Here is a 24,549-nt window from a genome sequence, read left to right on the forward strand (position 1 = left end):
TGCTTGGCCCATCATGACTGGGGGTGGATTGGTTACCACCTGGGGTACTATTTCTGTTGATATTTCTCTTCATGTTGAGTCCATCGAGTGTGTGTTGGGGTCACCCTTGTGGGTGACGAAGTTAACTCTCAAGATGGTTAGCCCTTATATTTTATCAGCCGCCACTAAAATGTGAACCAGACGCTGTTGGTGTACTGCCACTGACATATGGAACCGCCGTGCCCTTGGTACTAATTTTGGTCCACCCCAGGTATTTTATTACCCTGGTACCCACCATATCCGGTGAGCATCCCCCTATCCACCAACTGAAAAGGTGCTCAGTAGGATACTAGCAACTCCCCGACAGTCATTTCTTTTTTGATTTCTTCACAGTTTTCACGTACCATTTTGCCTTAGCTTCCCAGCGCTTCCTATTTATTTCATTCCTATGTGACTTGTATTTTTGCCTTCCTGAATTTCCCTGACCATTTTTGCACTTCCTCCTTTCGTCGATCAGCTGAAGTATTTCTTCTGCTACCCACGGTTTACCTGCAGTTACCGTCACTCTACCTACGTTTTTCTCTCCAGCTTCTGTGATTGCACTTCTGAGAGATGTTCATTCCTCTTCAAATGTACTGCCTACGGAGCTGTTTGTTATCGGAGCATTATAGCCTCAGAGAACTTCGTATATCCGTATCCCACGCCTTTGTGCTTTGAATCTTTCTGACTATTCTCTTTAACTTCAGCCTACTCTTCATCGTTACCAAATTGTGATCTGAGTCTATATCTGCCCCTGTGTACGACTTAATAATGCAATATTTGATTTCGGAAACTGTTTGATCGTGATGTAATCCAACTGAAATCTTTCCAAGACGTATACCACCTCCTCTTGTGATTCTTGAACAGAGTACTCGCTCTCACCATCTGAAATTTATTACAGAACTAACTCTTTCTCCTCCGTCATTCCTACTACCAAGCCCATATTCTCTTGTAACCCTTCTTCTTCTTCCCCCCCCCTCTCTCTCTCTCTCTCTCTCTCTCTCTCTCTCTCTCTCCCTCCCTCTCCCACAACCGCATTCAAATCTCCAATGACTATTAGTTTTTCATCTCCCTTGATGTACTGAATTAGCCGTTCAGTATCCTCGTATACTTTCTCTGTTTCTTCATCTTCTGCTTGCGACGTCGGCATGTATATCTGAACTATTGTTGTCGGTGTTGATTTGCTGTCGATGCTGATGACAACCTTATCACTGAACTGTTCATAGTAACTCACTCTCTGCCCTATCTTCCTATTCATAAAGAATCATACTCCCATTGAAAGGTGGCTACACTGAGCCACAGCGCCAGAGATCGCGTTAAAATTATTTGCATTTTCATTTAATTGAGCCCCCATGCACCATTTTACCATTTTCTGCTGCTGTTGATGTTGCCCTGTAATCGTCTCACCAGATATTCTTGTCTTCTTTCCATTTCACTTAACTGACCCCCGCCATCTCTAGACTGAGCTTCATCATTTCCCTTTACAGATTTTGTAGCTTCTCTATCATGTGGAAGCTTCTGATATTTCACGCCCCGATTCGTAGAACGTTATCCTTCCGTGAGTTATTCAAACCTCTTCTCATGGTCACCTCCTCCACGGCAGTCGCCTACCGGAGATCCGAATGGGGGACTAAGCCGAGTCTGGAATATTTTGCTTAATGGACAGGTCGTCATGACACTTTTTCGATTACATGTCACGTGTACTGTGAATACACGTTATATGCCTTTAATGCTGTGGTTTCCATTGCCTTCTACATCCTCATGCTGTTGATCATTGCTGATTCTTCCGCCATTTAGGAACAGTTTCCCACGCCAAGGGCAAGAGAGTGCCCTGAACCTCTGTCCGCTCTTCCGCCCTCTTTGAAAAGGCTGTTGGCAGCAGGAGGGTGACTTCTTACGCCGGAAGTCTTCGGCCCCCATTGGTGATGACTTTTATCCTAAATTTAAGAATTGGTTGGTTTAGAACTGGCTACGCTATCCGTAGACCACGGGATCACGCTAGGCAGTTAAAAAGAATAGGGTACAAGGATCGAGCAGGTTTTCGTAAGCTACACATTTCTGTATTAAGTACTACGCGACCCTCGAAGTGCTGGGAAAGAGTGATTTGGAGTGACGAATCACGCAGTCCCTGTGGCACTCCGATGGAAGGGTTTGGGTTTAGCAGATGTCTAGATAACGTAAGCTGCCGTCACGTGTAGTTTAACAGTGAAGTACGGAGCAGATGGTGATGGGAGACGGGGTTGTTATTCCTGGTTAGGGTAGGGTACCCGTATTGCGCATAAGAAACCGCTAAATGCGGGAGGGGACATGACACATTTTAAAGCACGTTTTCCGCGTACAGTAGAAGAACCGTTGGGAGACGATGATTGTATCAGCATGGCGATCCGCCCTATCATAAACCAGAATCTGTCAGGCAACTGTTTGTGGACAACAACGTTCATGGGACTGACTGTCCTCTTCAGAGTCCGGTCCCGCATCCAATGGAACAGTTACGGATGAGTTAGAACGTCATTTTAGGCGCAGACCCCGCGTTCAACATCAGTACCTCCCTTGATTCCGGGTCTTGAGGAAGAGTGCACTGCCATTCCTCCACACACACTGACATATCTCACTGAAAGTCTCGCGCAAGAGATCAAGCCGTCGTAAACGCGGAGGAGGTCGGGCTCCGCCTATCACTCAGTCTCCACCGACTGGCGTCCGGATACCACCGATCAGATACTGTACAGATGCCCTGCAAAACTTTTTTTATGACATTCACTACAACTATATTTTTAAATGTTTGTACAAGTTTCTCTCTAAGATGTGTTAAGTGTTGTCCACCCAGCTTCTCGTAAATTCTTTCTTCATCTATATTTTACACAATTTCGTTTTAATTTTACAGGGTAGCAGTTTCTCAGCAGATGTGTGGCGAGTGCAGTAAGTATTAAGTTAATAACTCTTTCCGTATATTAAGTTCAAGATGATTCATTATTGAAGTGGGTGTGGGATTGCGGCTAGTCATAAACTTACACATATAAGGAATACAAACAGACTTACGTTTTATGAAATATATTAATCACACGACTATTTTCGTCACCACATTAGTGTTAGCTGTAAAATGAACTCGGATACCCAACCTTCAGTCCATTATGACAGGTAACGTGTATATTTGCTGGTCTCACGGACTTCAGTTTACACTAAGTGTGCACTCCACCCATCTAGCAACAACTTTCCATTATATCTGGTTGAATTTGTCCATTCAGTTAAAATTAATGTACTGTGGAAAATATACGGCTGTTGGTGTTACTGAAGCTCGTTATAAAGCGTAATATCGGAGCATTTAATTACTATCCTATTCCACAATTCTGTAGACTTGTAATAGGAGTTACCACTTGCTAAATTAATAATCGTTTAAGTCTTACATGTACTTACTCTCTACATCTACATCCATACTCCGCAAGCTACCTGACGGTGTGTGGCGGAGGGTACCTTGAGTACCTCTATCGGTTCTCCCTTCTATCCCAGTCTCGTATTGTTCGTGGAAAGAAAGGTTGTCGGTATGCCTCTGTGTGGGCTCTAATCTCTGATTTTATCCTCATGGTCTCTTCGCGAGATATACGTAGGAGGGAGCAATATACTGCTTGCCTTCTGGGTGAAGGTATGTTCTCGAAACTTCAACAAAAGCCCGTACCGAGCTACTGAGCGTCTCTCTCTTGCAGAGTCTTCCACTGGAGTTTATCTGTCATCTCCGTAACGCTTTCGCGATTACTAAATGACCCTGTAACGAAGCGCGCTGCTTTCCGTTGGATCTTCTCAATCTCTTCTGTCAACCCTATCTGGTACGGATCCCACACTGGTGAGCAGTATTCAAGCAGTGGGCGAACAATTGTACTGTAACGACTTCCTTTGCTTTCGGAGTGCATTTCCGTAGGATTCTTCCAATGAATCTCAGTCTGGCATCTGCTTTACCGACGATCAACTTTATATGATCATTCCATTTTAAATCACTCCTAATGCATACTGCCAGATAATTTATGGAATTAACTGCTTCCATTTGCTGACCTGCTATATTGTAGCTAATTGATAAAAGATCTTTCTTTCTATGTATTCGAAGCACATTCCACTTGTCTACATTGAGATTCAATTGCCATTCCCTGCACCATGCGTCAATTCGCTGCAGATCCTTCTGCATTTCAGTACAATTTTCCTTAGTTACAACCTCTCGATATACTACAGCATCATCCGCAAAAACCCTCAGTGAACTTCCGATATTATCCGCAAGGTCATTTATATATATTTGAATAGCAACAGTCCTACTGTCCCCTGCGGCACACCTGAAATCACTCTTACTTCGGAAGACTTCTCTCCATTGAGAATGACATGCTCCGTTCTGTTATCTAGCAACTCTTCAATCCAATCACACAATTGGTCTGATAGTCCATATGATCTTACTTTGTTCATTAAACGACTGTGGGGAACTGTATCAAACTCGTTGCGGAAGTCAAGAAACACGGCATCTACTTGGGAACCTCTGAGTCTCGTGGACGAATAGCGCAAGCTGGGTTTCAGACGATCGTTCTTTTCCAAACCCATGCTGATTCCTACAGAGTAGATTTCTAGTCTCCAGAAAAGACATTATACTCGAACATAATACGTGTTCCAAAATTCTACTACTGATCGACGTTAGAGACATAGGTCTATAGTTCTGCACATCTGTTCGACGTCTCTTCTTGAAAACGGGGATGACCTGAGCCCTTTTCCAATCTTTTGGAACACTACGCTCTTCTAGAGACCTACAGTACAGTGCTGCAAGAAGGGGGGCAAGTTCCTTCGCGTACTCTGTGTAAAATCGAACTGGTACCCCATCAGATCCAGCGGCCTTTGCTCTTTTGAGCGATTTTAATTGTTTCTCTATCCCTCTGTCGTCTATTTCGATATCTACCATTTTGTCATCTGTGCGACAATCTAGAGAAGGAACTACAGTGCAGTCTTCCTCTGTGAAACAGCTTTGGAAAAAGACATTTAGTATTTCGGCCTTTAGTCTGTCATCCTCTGTTTCAGTACCATTTTGGTCACAGAGTGTCTGGACATTTTGTTTTGATCCACCTACCGCTTTGACATAAGACCAAAATTTCTTAGGATTTTCTGCCAAGTCAGTACACAGAACTTTACTTTCGAATTCATTGAACGCCTCTCGCTTAGCCCTCCTCACACTACATTTCGCTTCGCGTAATTTTTGCTTGTCTGCAAGGCTTTGGCTATGTTTATGTTTGTTGTGAAGTCCCCTTTGCTTCCGCAGCAGTTTCCTAACTCCGTTGTTGTACCACGGTGGCTCTTTTCCATCTCTTACGATCTTGCTTGGCACATACTCATCTAATGCATATTGTACGATGGTTTTGAACCTTGTCCACTGATCCTCAACACTATCTGCACTTGAGATAAAACTTTTGTGTTGAGCCGTCAAGTACTCTGAAATCTGCTTCTTGTCACTGTTGCTAAACAGAAAAATCTTCCTACCTTTTTTTAATATTTCTATTAACGGCTGAAATCACCGATGCTGTAACCGCTTTATGATCGATGATTCCCTGTTCTGCGTTAACTGTTTCAAATAGTTCGGGTCTGTTTGTCACCAGAAGGTCTAACATGTTATCGCCTCGAGTCGGTTCTCTGTTTAACTGTTCAAGGTAGTTTTCAGATAATGCACTTAAAAAAATTTCACTGGATTCTTTGTCCCTGCCACACGTTATGAACGTTTGTGTCTCCCAGTCTATATCCTGCAAATTAAAATCTCCACCCAGAACTATAACATGGTGGGGAAATCTACTCGAAATATTTTCCAAATTATCCTTCAGGTGCTCAGCCACAACAGCTACTGAGGCAGGGGGCCTATAGAGACATCCAATTACCATGTCTGAGCCTGCTTTAACCATGACTTTCACCCAAATTATTTCACATTTCGGATCTCCGTCAATTTCCTTCGATACTATTGCGCTTTTTATCGCTATAAACACGCCTTCCCCTTCACTGTCCAGCCTGTCTCTGCGGTATACATTCCAATCTGAGTTTAGGATTTCATTACTGTTTATACATCTGGTTTCAGCCAACTTTCCGTCCCTAGTACTATGTGGGCATTGTGACCGTTTATTAATGAGAGCAATTTTTTCTTTCTATAGACGCTCCTGCAGTTTACTATTAGCACATTAATATCGTCATTCCCTGTTGCGTTTCGCCTACTGCTACCTTGTCGCGTCTCAGGAGGCGTCTTGTCGGGCCTAGGGAGGGAATTCACCAACCTAAAAAACCCACATGTGCACTCCACACTTACTCCGCTACCCTTGTAGCCGCTTCCTGCGTGCAGTTCACGCCTGACCTATTCAGGCGACACTACATCTCCACCCTATAGCGGAGGTCGAGAAATTTGCACCCCAGATCTCCGCCGAATCGTCTGAGCCTCTGGTTTAAGCCTTCCACTCGGCTCCAAACCAGAGGAGCACGATCGGTTCTGGGAACGATACTACAAATAGTTAGCTCTGATTCCACCCCGCGAGCGAGGCTTTCCGCCTTCACCAACTCCATCAACCGCCTGCATGAACTGAGGATGACCTCTGAACCCAGACGGCAGGAGTCATTGGTGCCGACATGAGCAACACTTTGCAGTCGGGTGCACACAGTGCTCTCTATCGCCGCCGGCAAGGCCTCCTCCACATCTCGGATGAGACACCCCCCCCTCCCCCCCCCTGCTGAGTGAAGTGGCCGTGCGGTTAAAGGCGCTGCAGTCTGGAACCGCAAGACCGCTACGGTCGCAGGTTCGAATCCTGCCTCGGGCATGGATGTTTGTGATGTCCTTAGGTTAGTTAGGTTTAACTAGTTCTAAGTTCTAGGGGACTAATGACCTCAGCAGTTGAGTCCCATAGTGCTCAGAGCCATTTGAACCATTTGAACACCCCCCCCCCCCCCCCCCCCGGCAAGTAGACAGAGTGAACACTGGCCTTCTTCCCCGACCTTTCCGCTACAGACAGTAGACAGTTGCTGTGATTATGAAGCTTTTTTGTATAGAATTGCGAGGTAAAGGTACACGCATCTGCTGCATTATACCGCGTATTGCACTAGTCGTCGCCATTTTGAATTTCGGTATCAGTGTGCATCTTTTGCAACAAAACAAACACCTCCATTGCTCATCGTACATGGAGTAGCAAGAACAACTCGTTCGAAGATTCTTGCAAGTACTAGGACGCGCTCACAGATGACGCTGTTAGTATGATTAGGAAACACTCAGTCCTTGTTTTGTTTTCTACATCTACATGGATACTCCTCGAATCACGTTTGTGTCTGGCGGAGGATTCATCGAACGACCTTCACAATTCTCTATAAACCCAATCGCGTATAGCGCACGGAAACAACGAACACCTATATCTTCCCGTACGAGTTCTGATTTCCTTTAGTTTATCATGGTGATCGGTACTACCTATGTAGGTCGGCGTCAACAGAATATTTTCGCGTTCGGAGGAGAAAGTTGGTGGGTGGAATGTCGTGATAAGATTCGGCCGCAAAAAAAAAAAAAAACGCCTTTGTATTAAAGATGTCCACCCGAAATCTTGTATCATTTCAGTGACACTATCTCCCCTATTTCGCGATTATACAAAACGTGCTGCCCTTCTTTGAACTCTTTCGATGTACTCCGTCAGTCCTATCTGGTAAGGATCACACATCGCGCAGCAGTATTCTAAAAGAGGGCGGACAAGCGTGTTGTTGGCAGTCTCCTTAGTAGATCTGTTACATTTTCTAAGTGTCCTGTCAATAAAACGCAGTCTCTGGTTAGCTTTCCCGACATCATATTCAGTGAGTTCCTTCCAATTTAAGTTGTTCGTAACTGTAATTCCTGGGTTTTTAGTTGAATTTATGGGCTTTAGACTTGACTCAGTTATCGTGTAAACGAAGTTTAACGGATTACTTTTGTCACTCGTGTGGGTGACCTCACAGTTTTCGTTATTTAGGGTCAATTGTCAGTTTTCGCACCATACACATATCTTTTCTAAATCGTTTTGCAATTTCTATTGAGCTTCTGATGACTTTACTTGTCGATAAACGACACCGTCATCTGCAAATCACCCAAGACGTTTGCTCAGATTGTCTTCCAAATCGTTTACACAGATGAGGAACAGCAAACGGCCTATGACACTATCCTGGGCAACGCCAGAAATCACTTCTATTTTACTCGATGACTTCCCGTCAGTTGCTACGAACTGTGACATTTCTGACAGGAAATCACTAATCCAGTCACATAACTGAGACGATATTCCATAAGCACGCAATATCACTGCAAGCCGATTGTGTGGTACAGTGTCAAAAGCCTTCCGGAAATACAGAAATACGGAATCAATTTGAAATCCCTTGTCAGTATCAGTCAAGACGCCATGCTAGTAAAGATAGTGGATGTTGTATGAGAGCAGCTTATTCTCTGTGCCTTTCAATAACATTTAGTGTTGTATTTTGTAGCGGTTTTAATCTGACGATACTTATAAGCGGCCATTCCTATCTGCAGTAACTCAATACGCAAAATAATTAACTATCCTTGGAACTTCTTTCGGTACGTAATATCCAGCCTTAAAGCAGAGCAACAAAAGTTAGTATCCTGTGAAACCGAATAATTCAAAACTTTATTATTAAACTAGAGACTAGACGCTGTATAATCATACGTAAAAGTCTTGTACAAGCTGCTGATTTAAATCTAGTGGTCGGGTAAGGTTTATGATGGCCAAATTGCACTGTTTCCAGAATGAGTTTTCAGGCTGCAGCATTGTTTGAGTCATGTAAAAGGAACAGTGTTCGACACACCGCACCGCACAGTATAGTCCGCCTAAAAATCTGAAAAAAGGTGATATGGCGTATTGGATGGTGATCACTGACAGGGAAACTAAGTGCCGTTGAGAAGATGGCGAGCAACGCTGGAGTAAGCACGAAGCACGCTGCAAATTACACGTGTGAGCGTGTCATACACGCGAAAGAGGACGAGGAGCGCCGACTGCCGTCGCATCACACGCGTGCCGACTTTGGTGCTACGGCCTTTTTCACAAGTTTTCTCTCCGCTCGCGTAACATAACTAAAAAATGTAGAACAGACGGACTGTAAGCATGTATACCAGTCTCAATAGAAAGGTGTGTACGATTTCTTAAATAGTTCCGATATGCAATTCACTTTCCTTTGTGCTCTCTGTTAGTTTCATTCATAGTTTAAATTAGAGAAAGAACTACTTTCAGTCTGGAATATTAATAAAGGTCAAAATGTCGGTCTAAAATCGATAACCCTATTTTCACAGCATTCCACCTAAATAGCATTTTATTGTGGTCAGTGAATACTAGTGTCTACGTGTAGTAATGATGATTGTGCATGAATGGGTACTGCCTGTGATGCCGCGCGGGGTAGCCGTGCAGTCTAGGGCGCCTTGCCACGGTTCGAGCGGCAGCCCCCGTCGGAGGTTCGAGTCCTCCCTTGGGCGTGTGTATATGTGTGTGTGTGTATGTGTGTGTGTGTGTGTTGTTTTTAGCGTTAGTTTAAGTTAGATTAAGTAGTGTGAATTTTGCACACAGCATAACTTAATCATAGCTAACACTTGGTTCAAGAATCATAAAAGAAGGTTGTATACATGGAGGAATCCTGGAGATACTAGCAGGTATCAGACAGATTATATACTGGTAAGACAGAGATTTAGGAACCAGGTTTTAAATTGTAAGACATTTCCAGGGGCAGATGTGGACTCTGACTACAATCTATTGGTTATGAACTGTAGATTAAAACTGAAGAAACTGCAAAAAGGTGGGAATTTAAGGAGATGGGACCTGGATAAACTGACTAACCAGAGGTTGTACAGAGATTGAGGGAGAGCATAAGGCAACAATTGACAGGAATGGGGGAAAGAAATACAGTAGAAGAAGAATGGGTAGCTTTGAGGGATGAAGTAGTGAAGGCAGCAGAGGATCAAGTAGGTAAAAAGACGAGGGATAGTAGAAATCCTTGGGTAACAGAAGAAATATTGAATTTAATTGATGAAAGGAGAAAATATAAAAATGCAGTAAATGAAGCAGGCAAAAAGGAATACAAACGTCTCAAAAATGAGATCGACAGGAAGTGCAAAATGGCTAAGCAGGGATGGCTAGAGAACAAATGTAAGGATGTAGAGGCATATCTCACCATGGGTATGATAGATACTGCCTACAGGAAAATTAAAGAGACCTTTGGAGAAAAGAGAACCACTTGTATGAATATCAAGGGCTCAGATGGAAACCCAACTCTAAGCAAAGAAGGGAAAGCAGAAAGGTGGAAGGAGTATATAGAGGACCTATACAAGGGCGATGTACTTGAGGACAATATTATGGAAATGGAAGAGGATGTAGATGAAGATGAAATGGGAGATACGATACTGCGTGAAGAGTTTGACACAGCACTGAAAGACCTAAGTCGAAACAAGGCCTCCGGAGTACACAACATTCCATTAGAACTACTGACAGCCTTGGGACAGCCAGTCCTGACAAAACTCTACCATCTGGTGAGCAAGATGTATGGGACAGGCGAAATAACCTCAGACTTCAAGAAGAATGGAAAAAACTGGTAGAAGCCGACCTCGGGGAAGATCAGTTTGGATTCCGTAGAAATGTTGGATCACGTGAGGCAATACTGACCCTACGACTTATCTTAGAAAATAGATTAAGGCAAGGCAAACCTACATTTCTAGTATTTGTAGACTTAGAGAAAGCTTTTGACAATGTTGACTGGAATACTCTCTTTCAAATTCTAAAGGTGGGAGGGGTAAAATACCGGGAGCGAAAGGCTATTTACAATTTGTACAGAAACCAGATGGCAGTTATAAGAGTCGAGGGTAATGAAAGGGAAGAAGTGGTTGGGAAGGGAGTGAGACAGGGTTGTAGCCTGTCCCCGATGTTATTCAATCTGTATATTGAGCAAGCAGTAAAGGAAACAAAAGAAAAATTCGGAGTAGGTATTAAAGTCCATGGAGAAGAAATAAAAACGTTGAGGTTCGCCGATGACATTGCAATTCTGTCAGAGACAGCAAAGGACTTGGAAGAGCAGTTGAACGGAATGGACAGTGTTTTGAAAGGAGGATATAAGATGAACATCAACAAAAGCAAAACGAGGTCAATGGAATGTAGTCGAATTAAGTCGGGTGATGCTGAGGGAATTAGATTAGGAAATGAGACACTTAAAGTAGTAAAGGAGTTTTGCTATTTGGGGAGCAAAATAACTCACGATGGTCGAAGAAAAGAGGATATAAAATGTAGACTGGCAATGGCAAGGAAATCGTTTCTGAAGAAGAGAAATTTGTTAACATCCAGTATAGATCTAAGTGTCAGGAAGTTGTTTCTGAAAGTATTTGTATGGAGTGTAGCCAGGTAAGGAAGTGAAACGAGGACAATAAATAGTTTAGACAAGAAGAGAAAAGGAGCTTTCGAAATGTGGTGCTACAGAAGAATGCTGAAGATAAGATGGGTAGGTCACATAACTAATGAGGAGGTATTGACTAGAATTGCGGAGGAGTTTGTGGCACAGCTTGACTATAAGAAGGGATCGGTTGGTAGTACATGTTCTGAGGCATCAAGGGATCACAAATTTAGCATTGGAGTGCAGCGTGGATGGTAAAAATCGTAGAGGGAGACCAAGAGATGAATACACTAAGCAGATTCAGAAGGATGTAGGTTGCAGTAGGTACTGGGAGATGAAGAAGCTTGCACAGGATAGAGTAGCATGGAGAGCTGCATCAAACCAGTCTCAGGACTGAAGACAACAACAACAACATAAGTAGTGTGTAAGCCTAGGGACCGATGACCCCAGCAGCTTAGTCCCATAGAAGTTACAACAAATTTCAAATTTCAACTGCCTGTGCTTGTGGCGAATGTCTGTGCTGTTACGACTGCGGGGGTGAATTTTTTGAATTTTGTCTTGCGCCCTCCACATATACGAAATCTTACAGGTTTGTTAAGATAATTACGGAAGATCGGTGGCTCAGCGATGATTCAGCAGACTAGAAATCATTAAGCTCTCTCCGGTTCGCCCCCGGTAACTGAGTGGCGCCGGCACGGTAGCTCAGCGTGTTCGGTCAGAGGGCTGCGTGCTTTCTGTAATAAAAAAAAACTGAGTAAAGGAATCAATGATCAACTTGAACAAATGTCTCGTGACGTCCGCCCAGACCAAACGCAACGAACTATCCAACAAAAATGAAGGAAAAAAGTGGTCAGCGCGACAGAATGTCAATCCTAAGGGCCCGGGTTCAGTTCCCGGGTTGGTCGGATATTTTCTCCGCTCAGGGACTGGGTGTTGTGTTGTCCTAATCATCATTTCATCCCCATCGACGCGCAAGTCGCCGAAGTGGCGTCAAATCGAAAAACGTGCACCCGGCGAACGGTCTACCCGACGGGAGGCCCTAGTCACACAACATTTTACATTTTAGCTCTCTCCGGACATTAATCGGTCACTTATCACTTCTTACACGTCCGGCAATGTTTGTTAGTGTGGAAAGATGCCGAGTTGCGCCGTTGTTCGGAATCCATGTTGAACTGTGGGTCCCCCTGTGACGTGCTGGGTGAGTCTGTTCTTAAAAGTCGTAGAAGGCAACGGCGTACCACCTGCAGCAGGACCGCGGTTAGTAAAGCAATGTGGTGTTCGGAACGATCTCGGGATTAGTGACTGCTTTCCTTTTTATCTAAGATAATTAGGACAGCGCTGCGGTACAGCGTCGTAATTAACTGTTGTATTATGTTGTGTATGCCCGCGTGTTGTTTCCACGGTGTTTAGGCGTGCACTGATGTGTCCCGCTGCAACACGGCGAAGAACAATGGTGGGAGGGAGGGATGGCAGGATCTGCCGGCTCAGATGTTCGTCTCGTGGAGAGGAACGTGGCCAGCGAGCTGAGGCGCCGCGTCGGTTCTACTTCAGAAGCGAAACTCGGGAGACGCCATCTTGTGTATTCAGTCATATGCAGCTGAACTCGGTATTTGGTGGGTTTTTGTGTTCGGCGTATGTTGTATGGATGTCAGTTGTTCCAAAGCACCGGCACGTTGAGGATGACTTGAAAACGCTTTGTTTTTGGTACGATTTGCTACAACAAAATGACAGGAAACTACCCATCGGTAGTTGAAACTTACAAGTTCCCACAAATTACTGCAACTGCTGCTATTGAAACTTGTATAACTAGCTGTTACCCGCAGCTGCTCTTGCACGTCAGTAAAATGAAACGAAATGAAATGTGAGTACGGCTGTATTGCCCAGGAGACCCTATTCGGGATGTTTTGCCGTGTGCTGCAAGCAAGTCTTTTTATGTGAGGGACTTCCTAAAAATTAATAAATATCGTTAAACTGACGAAGAAAGAAAATAAAGAGTTTGTAGTACGGTGCAGCGCAAATTCTTATAACTTTTCTGTGTGCAGTAAAATTAGATGCCCTCACTTTTCAGCGTATCATCCGCGGCTGCTTGCGTATCATAATCAAAGGTTTCAAATAGCTCTGAGCACTATGTAACGACATCTGAGGTCATCAGTCTCCTAGAATTTAGAACTACTTAAACATAACTAACCTAAGGACACCACATACATCCATGACCGAGGCAGGTTTCGAACCTGCGTCCGTAGCAGTCGCGCGGTTCCGGACTGAAGCGCCTAGAACCGCTCGGTCACCGCGGCCGGCTCATAATCAAATGCAGTCTCAGTAAAAACCTCCCACGTTCTACATGTAACGGCATGAAGTCTCTTCTTTTGTCGTACAGCCTTTAAAGGACGTCGCTGTTGGGTCTCCAAGCGTCTCAAGTGCGCGTCATTTACGACGGCAGCCGAGTTTAGGTTCGTTCTGCGCATCTGACGTCACAAAACACAGTCAGCCAATGAACAGAGAACGACGTTGCCAGAGCTCGACTGCAGTGCAGAGCACGGAATAGTGTCTTCAGTTTTAGAAACGTTCGGTCACAAATAAAGTAATTGAACAAAAGCAATGTCTTGATACCAGACTTTCTTTTATAGAAAGTTTGGAAAAAGCATTCTTTATACCAATTGCTTCATATTCTATTAATTAATGAAACCAAACAAGCAATAAGGCTCCTAATTCAGGCGATAGCAAGGAAAGGTGTTTCTATCATTCTCACTAACCGCTTCGTCGCAATAAAGAACAGCGGCAATTGTTTATTTCCTATTGTACTTCGACGAAACGTGAGTAATTCATTGTCATACGAACACTGTCGGTATTTTGTGTGATATTTTAAAGTCCTCCGGGAGATCTACTGAATGACGAGCTGCGTTAGCATCATGGTTAAAGTGTATGGCTACTAAGCGAAAGGTTTTGAGTTCAAACCTTATTTGGTGCTTAATATTTTCTTTACTTAAAAACCATATCGAAGTGTCTTACTTCATGAATTTTATTCGTTTGAATGTAATTTTTTGAAATTTCTAGTGGCAACTAAAATCGACCATACGGAAAGTATACGCTATGGACTTTTACCTCTGCAAACTCTTCTAAATTTCGTTAAGTGGAAACAAAATTAAGTCATTTGTGGGGGGGGGGGGGGAAGGTATCAGTCAAGAAGATGTGTAAAAATCAAATTTTTGGGCCAAATAGTTTTTGTGAAATCGAATGATAAAGTGTGTCAAAGCAGTCGAAACACCATGCGTCTGCACAGGCGAGAAGTACAATGATGACAAAATCGCGCACAGCGCGGAATGCGGGGAGCACGTCTCTGTAGCAGCGAAAGGGTTACTGCGGCCGTGGTGGCTTTACTTCATGAACTGCGCGCTCTCCCCTAAGCGTAAGTTTGCGAAGTATACTATGGCGCTGTTTCTCTTGGCGCGTACAACTGGCAACGCAGCAATCTCCCGCGTCTGGGCGGGCATGCGCGAACCGCCAAGATAAAAGAATTGAACTATAGTGACGCTGAGCGGCTAAAATACTACGGGCCAGTGTTTGAAATTAGTACAGAAGCGGGTGTAAACACGTTGAGGACCGTGTAAGTGCTGTATTCATTATTTTGAAAACATATTGATAAATGTGACAAAAGTTCAGCCGCGCGGGATTAGCCGAGCGGTCTGCGGCGCGGCAGTCATGGACTGTGCCGCTGGTCCCGGCGGAGGTTCGAGTCCTCCCTCGGGCATGGGTGTGTGTGTTTGTCCTTAGGATAACTTAGGTTAAGTAGTATGTAAGCTTAGGGACTGATGACCTTAGCAGTTAAGTCCCATAAGATTTCACACACATTTGAACATTTTTTGACAAAGTTCAAAAGTGAAAGAGTAATTATCGTTACATATTTCGCGTTATATTCTTCAAATTAATAAATATCTTGTGCTGAGCACTATCTAAGGTAGTCTATGCTCTTCCCCGCGTTCAAGCTACCTCCGTACCAAATTTCATCAAAAACGGTTCTGCAGTTTGGTTGTGAAAGCGTTACTTTTGCATATATAATATTAGTATGGATTTGTGAGCCATGAAAGTATGCCGTTTCATTGTTTCGGCGCAATGGTTATTTATCAAAAGCAATTTCTTGTAGTTAAATGTCAAATAATGACATCTTTTGTTACAACCTATAGACGTTTGTACAAATAGTGTATCATCATGTGACTGAGACATTGCTGTCCCGCTGAAACCAAAGCATTGTGTAGAAGCATACCTCACTAACCGTATTGTGATAAGTGCGACTGAGAGACCGCGTGTGTGTGGTGTTTGTCCGCCAGTTATAACTAGCATAATGGACAGCGCAGTGAAAACTACCATGCGAAAGGCAGCAAGTTCGCCTCTAGCTACGTTAGAATTTTTCCACTATTTTGTTTTGTAAAAGATTCTTCGACTTTGTTATTAATTTAATCTAAGTATAATCTGCAATATTCGATGATACTTACTAGAAATAGTGTAGTTTGTGTGCAGTTCTTTTTGCATAGGACAACGACCGGAATTGCCTCCCCAGTGGCCAGAAATCTTAACGTAACTGCCAGTGTATGTCACATAGCAAACACAAGTTACGCCACGAATGTTTTCGCTATTATGTGACTTTATATGAAGCGTGTGTACCTATCCCTTGCTTTTACAGAGTGCTTCATGGTCGTCTCTTGCTGGTAAATGCTATTTTCAGTGATCGTGAATAGCATCGAAAATGTCTCTTCATCCATTAAAATATTACGAGACAAATCTTGACCTCAGAAGCTATATGGTGAAATACTTGGAAGAGGAGGAGGAGATTAGTGTTTAACGTCCCGTCGACAACGAGGTCATTAGAGACGGAGCACAAGCTCGGATTAGGGAAGGATGGGGAAGGAAATCGGCCGTGCCCTTTCCAAGGAACGATCCCGGCATTTGCCTGAAGTGATCTAGAGGAATCACGGAAAACCTAAATCAGCATGGCCGGACGCGGGATTGAACCGTCGTCCTCCAGAATGCGGGTCCAGTGTGCTAACCACTGCGCCACCGCGCTCGGTACTTTGAAGAGTGATGGTAAAATACTTTGAAGAGTGATGGTAGTCAACACAACTTTGAGAATATGGATATTATGCATGCACAAACTGAAATTATACACTTTACTTTGACTATATTTAATTTAAAACCGAAAATGTGATGGAGATTTTAATAGGAGTAAGTTTGAAAAATCTCTACCCGTCTCTATCTCAGATCGTTGTGCAGCATATGCAGTGTTTATTTGCCAGCAATTCGGTTGTCTCGCAATCAGCGAGTCGAGAATCTTCTAAGCGTGTGCAGCATATGCAGTGTTTATTTGCCAGCAATTCGGTTGTCTCGCCATCAGCGAGTCGAGAATCTTCTAAGCGGTTTGCTCCGCACTTTTTCGACGACCAGTAACAGAGTAAACGCTGGTATTTAACGCGTGTCATTTCTCGTAAACAAATTGTGTGACTAGCGCCAGATGCAGCCGAAAACTGTCGCCACAGAGCGCTGTGCTCGCAGATCCGGACAGCACTGAGAGACACACACACACGTTACTGTGTATTCTGAAAGTGTTTCTCCTCCACGTATCCAGTTTTGCAAGAGAGTTTTTGTTCTTGAAGGTGCAGTTCGTCTTATGCAGCTAAAGGGAAGACTTCCTATTGTGCCATACGCGTTCCAATTATTTTTATTTTGTTTTTGTTTTTACTTGTTGGTATCCCAGTTGCTGTGGGTTTATATATCGATTATCATTTTTTATTTGTAGGTTCAAATGGTTCAAATGGCTCTGAGCACTATGGGACTCAACTGCTGAGGTCATTAGTCCCCTAGAACTTAGAACTAGTTAAACCTAACTAACCTAAGGACATCACAAACATCCATGCCCGAGGCAGGATTCGAACCTGCGACCGTAGCGGTCTTGCGGTTCCAGACTGCAGCGCTTTTAACCGCACGACCACTTCGGCCGGCTTATTTGTAGGTCAATGTTGCTATTTGAGTTTACAGTTTGCCATTTGGAGATAGTGGAGTGGAACTGGGACACTAGAAAATGGAGTGCCAAGTGGAGAAAACGGAATATTTCCGATATAGTCTTCTGTTTGAGTTCAATGTTGGGGTGACAGTAGCGAAGGCACCCATAAACATGAGCTGTGTGTGGGGAAATTTCATTGGACAGAGCACAGCAAGAAAATGGGTTTCTTATTTTAAGGAGGATCGTTTTGATATCAATGATTCTCCCCATTCAGGAATACCTTCAGGGTTCAATGAAGATCTTTCAAACGCATTAACCCGCAACGATCCACGTCAGTGTACTCGAGAACTGCCAAATCTGATGAACTGCGGCCATTCCACCATCGTGCGACATTTGCGAGCAATTGAGAGGGCTCAAAAATCGGTTGCATGGCTGCTGCATGCTCCAAGCCAAAATCGCAAAGAACTGTGGGTGATCGTATGTGCAACAGTGCTTCCTCGTCATCTACTGGCTCGTGAACAGCACCGACAGTTCCTGTCCTGGATGGTTACTACTATGGGCAGGGAATTAGGAGAAATAAACAAAATCTGGAGGCAATGAAGAGAGATGTTTGGGCCATATTCTTCCAAAAGTCCTCTACTGACACTCCACAACATGTCATGTACTCTAGTTCAGTAAATTTCGTTGCACAAGTCATATTCTGTATCACTTGTAAATTCTTGTTCAAAAACGCAGTCAGATAGCTTATCCAAATGTTAGTTTTAAGTTTTTCATGTAACGATCTCTTGAGGGCTTAAATGACAGTAAAACTGATTCCATTTACTGATAGCTCAGGTTGCTTATAGAGTTCAGTTTCACAGACGAACATAGGCAATATTGGCTGTAGATACGTTACAACCTACAATTCCGAAAATCTGTCTGCTCACTTAATATTTCGGATGGTTGCTTTTCGGAATAGGTGAAAATCTGGGACGCAAGACCACATGAGTAAGGTGGGTGCATAATGACTTCCCAACCCAACTACTGTGTAGTATTTTTTGTCAGTCTAGCAGGATTGGGGCGGGCACCACCACTTCAAGCTGTCTTCCTGGTCGTTGGTCTTGGACTGCGTCTGCAAGGCGCCTCAGTTGTTGACAATAAATGTCAGCAGCGATGGCTACACTGTCGCTCTCCCACCAGCTACATTATCTTTGTGGATGCGCACAAGTACTTGTACAGGGACTTGCAGCTTTGTTTGGACTCAACCATTCCTGTCTTTTCCTTAAGGGACCGTGGTTAAGGTCGAAAAAAATCGATTTCCACTTTTCATCATATTTCGATAGATTAAGGTTTTATTTAAGTACTCTGAAAAGGATATTGCTGAAAAAAAAATTTTCGAGCATTTAAAGAGCATTTTCCTACCACGTGTGTTTATGTGCCTATGTGCCACGCCCACTTTTCTGCACATATTTTAGATCTTTATATACTGTACATTGCACGTTAGGGATTTTTTTTTTACTCCCGAGTGTGTTGGCTATCCTTGGAATGCAACGGTCGGTATTCTTTTGTTTCTGCTGTTCGTAAACAACACGCTTTCAAACATGCGGTTAGTTTTGTTCAAGTGTGATTGCGAGTAGTTGTTATAGAAAACCTGCAGGTATACTATGGGCAGGGAATTAGGAGAAATAAACAAAATCTGGAGGCAATGAAGAGAGATGTTTGGGCCATATTCTTCCAAAAGTCCTCTACTGATGATAAGCCATGTCATGGATTGTGTCCATCAGGAGAAAATTCGTGGTGCAAATACAATAGGGCTCGGGCAACTGGAGAATCTTATTCTCACTAGCATTCTCTTCCTGCTGCTGTTATTACAGCAATTAAACCTATTTTCAGAGACTTGGCTCATCCTGACCTTTTAAGGAAATGTCTGCAAGGGCAGACACAGAACCCAAATGAATGTTTCAACAGCATAATTTGGAATCGCCTTACTAAAACTGTATTTGTAGGCATGCATACAATGAAACTAGCAGTTCATGATGCTGTTATTGCATTCAATTGTGGTAATACTGGAAAGCGTTGAGTACTGAAAAAGCTGGGAATTAATCCCGGTGAAAATATGATCACTGGGCTGCAACATTGCGATAAAATGAGGATAGCCGATGCAGACAGGTCTGCATCTAATATGGCCAAGAAAGCGAGACAAACATCCAGGAAGATGAAAAAGAAGCTGGAAGACCTGCTAGAGGCCAAAGAAAGGCCATCATATGCGGCAGGACAGTTTTTAATTAACTGTAAGTAACAAATTTCAAAACTTTTTTCTTTAAAGTCAGTTTCCCACAAACTAAAATTTTCACTACATATGCTCCATTATATCAGAAACTATCATAGATAAACGAATGAAATTTTCAGAGACTCTGCATAACATAAAAAGCCACCTCTGGTACCCCATTCGGAAGTTCACAAAAAAATATTTTCTGTAGAAAAAAAACTTAATATTTTTTGTTAGTAAATTTAAAAACAGTATTTCTTAAAAACTATAAAATGGATAAAGTAGATTTTAGTACAGTTGACTCTATTAGCGTCATGTAACATACAGTAGAAACATTGAGGCCCTGCGTCAAATAGTTTTTTTTTCAGAAATGGGTCAAAAACTTGCCCAAATTAACATGGTTTAGATAGGTAGGGTGTGGTCCCCTTAAGTTAGCATAAAGACCATTTATCGTCACTAGTAACCATCCAGGACAGGAACTGTCGGTGCTGTTCACGAGCCAGTAGATGACGAGGAAGCACTGTTGCACATACGATCACCCACAGTTCTTTGCGATTTTGGCTTGGAGCATGCAGCAGCCATGCAACCGATTTTTGAGCCCTCTCAATTGCTCGCAAATGTCGCACGATGGTGGAATGGCCGCAGTTCATCAGATTTGGCAGTTCTCTATTTTGGCCCTAAGTTTTACACTCGCCTCTGTAGATAACTGCCTTTCTCCATGTGTTTTACAGCAATGTGCAGCAGCAGCGGCTAAAGCTTATTATTACTAAGAATGAATTTAACCCTGAAATGCTACCCAAGAATTTTTGACGATCACTGCTACCCATTCGTCGATTCGACGAACACCACCACTTTTCATGTGTAATAACAGCAGTTTATGTAGATTTGAGCCTCGGAATGTATGTAATACTCGTTTACAATGAATAACATATCAAAATTTCAAAATAAGTAGGTTTCAAACTAGGACTGGTATGGGGATATAGGTAAAGAACTATTTCAGAATTAGGTTTGGTTCGATGTTTATTAGTGTGAGAACTAACAAATTCCTTCTGTCTTTTGGGCAACAATCACTTGAAAATCTGTAAGAAAAGAACAATATAACTATGTAACAATAACCATTACAATAGATTCCACTGTAACAATCAGAGTAATACTGTAAGAATAAAAGTAACACATTAATATATTAGAGATTTAGAAACAAAAAGAAACACCTATTCTTCAGGGACTCCTCACCATGCATGTTCGTGAATTGAAGACAGGTAAATAAATGCTTTTGAACGTGTACTTTACGTACTACTACAGCCAATCAGTCTCGGTAAATCAGAACTCACAAAGAAGCCAAACAATCTCCACAAAGCATGTGTTCATGATCCCCACAAATATTTTTATTGCACTTTTTGCACATTGATTTTGTCATTTTTTGAGGACTACTAGGTTTTTGGATAGGTTGTTGGTGGCTATTATCAGCTGGTTGCATCACATTGAGGCATCTGCATATCATACTGCTGAACAATCGTGGGACTGGTTGTGTGAGTCGAATGTGCATCCAAGGCGAGATCAATTCGTCAGCCAATGTCATGGCAAACGCAAACTTTGTAGGTGCTCTTTGGTTATTTGGAAGATTGGCAACATCGATGACATAGGAGTTGTGAAGAGCTATGTTCACCATGTTATAGAAGAGGGAGAGGGGCCAACGTATAGTTTTTCTACCACAATTCATATTACTGCACACTTGGTCCAAGGTATCCACTGCTCCTTTTGTAGAATTATAATTCATTACAATTTGTGGTTTGCCAGTTTCTTCATTTATGCTGTTGTCGTAATGCATCGTAGAAATAAGAATAACCATTTTATTTTTTCTGATTGGTTTGAACGAAACTGCGGTGATGTCCTCGGAAAACAAGAAGCAGCTTGAGCCGGGGCCCCTATTCATGAACTTGGTATCTGTAAAATCCTTTGGTAGTTCTGTCTTATTTTTCTTTATTGTCCCAAGCATAGTTATTCCATGACTGGTGAGTAAGGTCTTTGCAAGAGGTATGCTACTGAACCAGTTGTCACACGTCAAGTAATGGTTAGAATTGCTCAGAGGCTCCACAAGTTTAGTAGTGATGAATTCGCTAAAGGACATTTCTCTTGGGAGCGTTGTTTTGCCGGTGTATATTTCAGCATTGAACATGTAGCCTCTTGAATTATCGCATATGATGAAAATTTTAACCCCGTACTTATTGGGTTTCGATGGAAGGTACACCTTGAAAGAACAACGGCCTTAAAATCCAACCAGCTGCTCGTCAATAGTAACATAAGGGCTTGGTCTGTAGTTGATTTTACAATTTATAAGGAATGGGTCCCATATGGCAGACAAGAGGGCCAATCTGTCTATCTTTCGCCTTTCTGCTCTAGTTTCTAGTAGACTTTGTGCATTTTTCGCGTGACCTGCAGGGCCTGGAGTGAAGTGAATCATATTCCTATTCGGCGTTTTACCCGGTTGTTTGATAGCTGGTGTCTTCCAGCTGTAGCTACCACGTTTCCAGGTACTAAGAATTTCACTCTTCTCAGGTGACACAAGACGTGATGTAATGGTTGAGCTGTTAGTTTCAGATACCCTTTTTTATGGCGCTATTCATTTGTTTTTCTGCATGGATTCAGAAGTTGAGGTTGAGGCTTGAATGATGTGGTTTGCAATTTCCTGTTCCACGTCGTCGATGGGTCGACGATTGGTCTCATCTCCATCTGACTCTGAACTCGAGGAAGGCTCATAGTTAGGGTCGGCCTCTTCTGACATGTTCAACAACTCATCTTCAGAGTCCTCCTCCTCTGACGACAGCACGGCGCCCAAATCTTCTTCTAAAATTGCTCTAATTTTGTCTTCATACAAGCATCTTCTACTCGAAGCCATGTTTTACAGACCAAATGAAGAGTGTTGTTACTACTACCAAAATATGTGACGAATTTACTAATGGAACTACACTTGTAGTAAATGTGCGCTGTTACTGCTACCCATTAGTCGCTCTGACACGCCGACTGCTCGTGCCAGTCGCGTAGACTACTAATCACTCGAAGCATAGCTGAGCGCGCACGACGCTAGGCAGCGGTACTGTGGCTCAGTACAGTAACATCTTTGCATGTTCGTCGCATCAACGAAGGGTACCATTCCAGGGTTAAGGAGTTTGCGTGGGTCCTGTTAACTACTGAATAACTTTTGAGGAGGGATTTCATTAATTAAGTCTATTTAAAACTTCAGAATCATCATGAACAGGTATTAATAACGACAATGAAAAATGACGTGTCAATAATGGCTGAGTGTCAGATTAACAAATTATTTCAATATCAAAGTTAGATTAACATTTCGTAACGAGTGCATATTTTTTGCATGTGAAGAATAATTATTATTTGGATGATAAGGAGGCTTCTTTCACTGACAAGCAAAACATGGGATTATTGCAAACTCGGACTAACAATCACGAGCGTAACACTGCAATTGCTTTTGCGCTATGCTTGCGAATTTTACCTTGAATTTAATCTTCAAGCGTAGTTAAGCCATCAAAATCTCTCCTGCAGATATAAATGAAATCAGGCTTTGAGTTTGGTAAGATCTGCCGTCACCGACGTGAGGGCAGCGTGACACGTCTTCTGTATCCGAGCTCTCTCGCAGACAGACCTTGTCTTACAACAAAATGGCGCTCCCATGCTTCGCCCTCAGACTGTTACTATCGATATCTGATTGCTTGCACAATGCGAAGAACAGTGTTAACTATATTATTGTATGTAATGGAGAGTTCTGCCACACTCCTTACAAGGTTTTGGCATTCATAAAGAGGTGGTAACGTTCTTGTGAGAAGCCACGTTTCATCATTCAGTCCGCTGGACTCTAATTGTGTTAGAATATCTGAAGGGATAAGAGGCTTTCGCTACGAGGTGATGGATGTTTAGTCGGGCAGTTGGAGGTGCGGCGGCCTGTTGACAGAGGAAACTGCGCGGAGTGCAGGGCCCCGCCGGCAGTCACCAGATCTCGCTCTGGCGAGGCGCCCTGAGGGCCAGCAGCCCGCAGCCCGCCGAGCTCTCACCCTTTGTACCGGAACGTCCCACCTAACTAAACACTGAGGGCTGCCAGTGGCCGTGCAACAAGTTGCGAGTAAATTTGCTTGTCAGACTTCAAGTTGGCTGCCACCTGCAGCAACACTAGCAACTTCACACAGAGAGGACCGCAAACATTTTCCTGGCACTGTGATCTTACTGCTCGTTCCTGGCGACAGTCGGAAAATGCAGAGGGGAGCGGGTAGAAATTGAATGAAATGTCACGTATGAGAGTAAAATACAAAAAAAAGACACAATGCGTACACATCTCCTGTTAACACAGCCGAATATTATTGTGTACTTGAAGAAAAGCTGCCAGTTAGTTCGGAAGAAGTAGAAACGTAATACAGCACCAGGCGAAAAAAATTGGAAAAAGCTGTAAAACAGAGATCATGCTAAAAAGTATCTCTGATAGGATTATCGTGGCTCTTTTTGATTTCATTGTTGAGAGGAACAGTGAAGTGAAATTAAATTTCAGGACGGGGTCAAATGTACTAGCGCAACACGTACCACTGCCAAGACCGCAGAAGACAGAGCTTTGTAGGAAAATAGATACCTTAAAAGTACCGTTAAAGTGCTTAAATATCGTACACAGTCCCAAAGTACACTACTTGCCATTAAAATTGCTACACCACGAAGATGACGTGCTACAGACGCGAAATTTAACCGACAGGAAGAAGATGCTGTGATATGCAAATGATTAGCTTTTCAGAGCATTCACACAAGGTTGGCGCCGGTGGCGACACCTACAACGTGCTAACATGAGGAAAGTTTCCAACCGATTTCTCATACACAAACAGCAGTTGACCGGCGTTGCCTGGTGAAACGTTGTTGTAATGCCTCG

The 24,549-nt window shown here is 43.1% G+C and overlaps 1 protein-coding gene across 1 annotated transcript in view; it reads left to right on the plus strand.

Annotated features, from left to right (window-relative positions):
- Window positions 1-24,549, plus strand: part of LOC126263656 (CD109 antigen) — an 898,764-nt gene that overhangs the window by 299,205 nt on the left and 575,010 nt on the right. Inside the window, exon 2 of the mRNA XM_049960760.1 lies at window positions 2,900-2,934. The gene's annotated coding sequence lies outside the window, so the exon portion shown is untranslated. The remainder of the gene's footprint in view (window positions 1-2,899; window positions 2,935-24,549) is intronic.

Source organism: Schistocerca nitens, chromosome 6, assembly GCF_023898315.1.
Source record: "Schistocerca nitens isolate TAMUIC-IGC-003100 chromosome 6, iqSchNite1.1, whole genome shotgun sequence".
NCBI lineage: Eukaryota > Metazoa > Arthropoda > Insecta > Orthoptera > Acrididae > Schistocerca > Schistocerca nitens.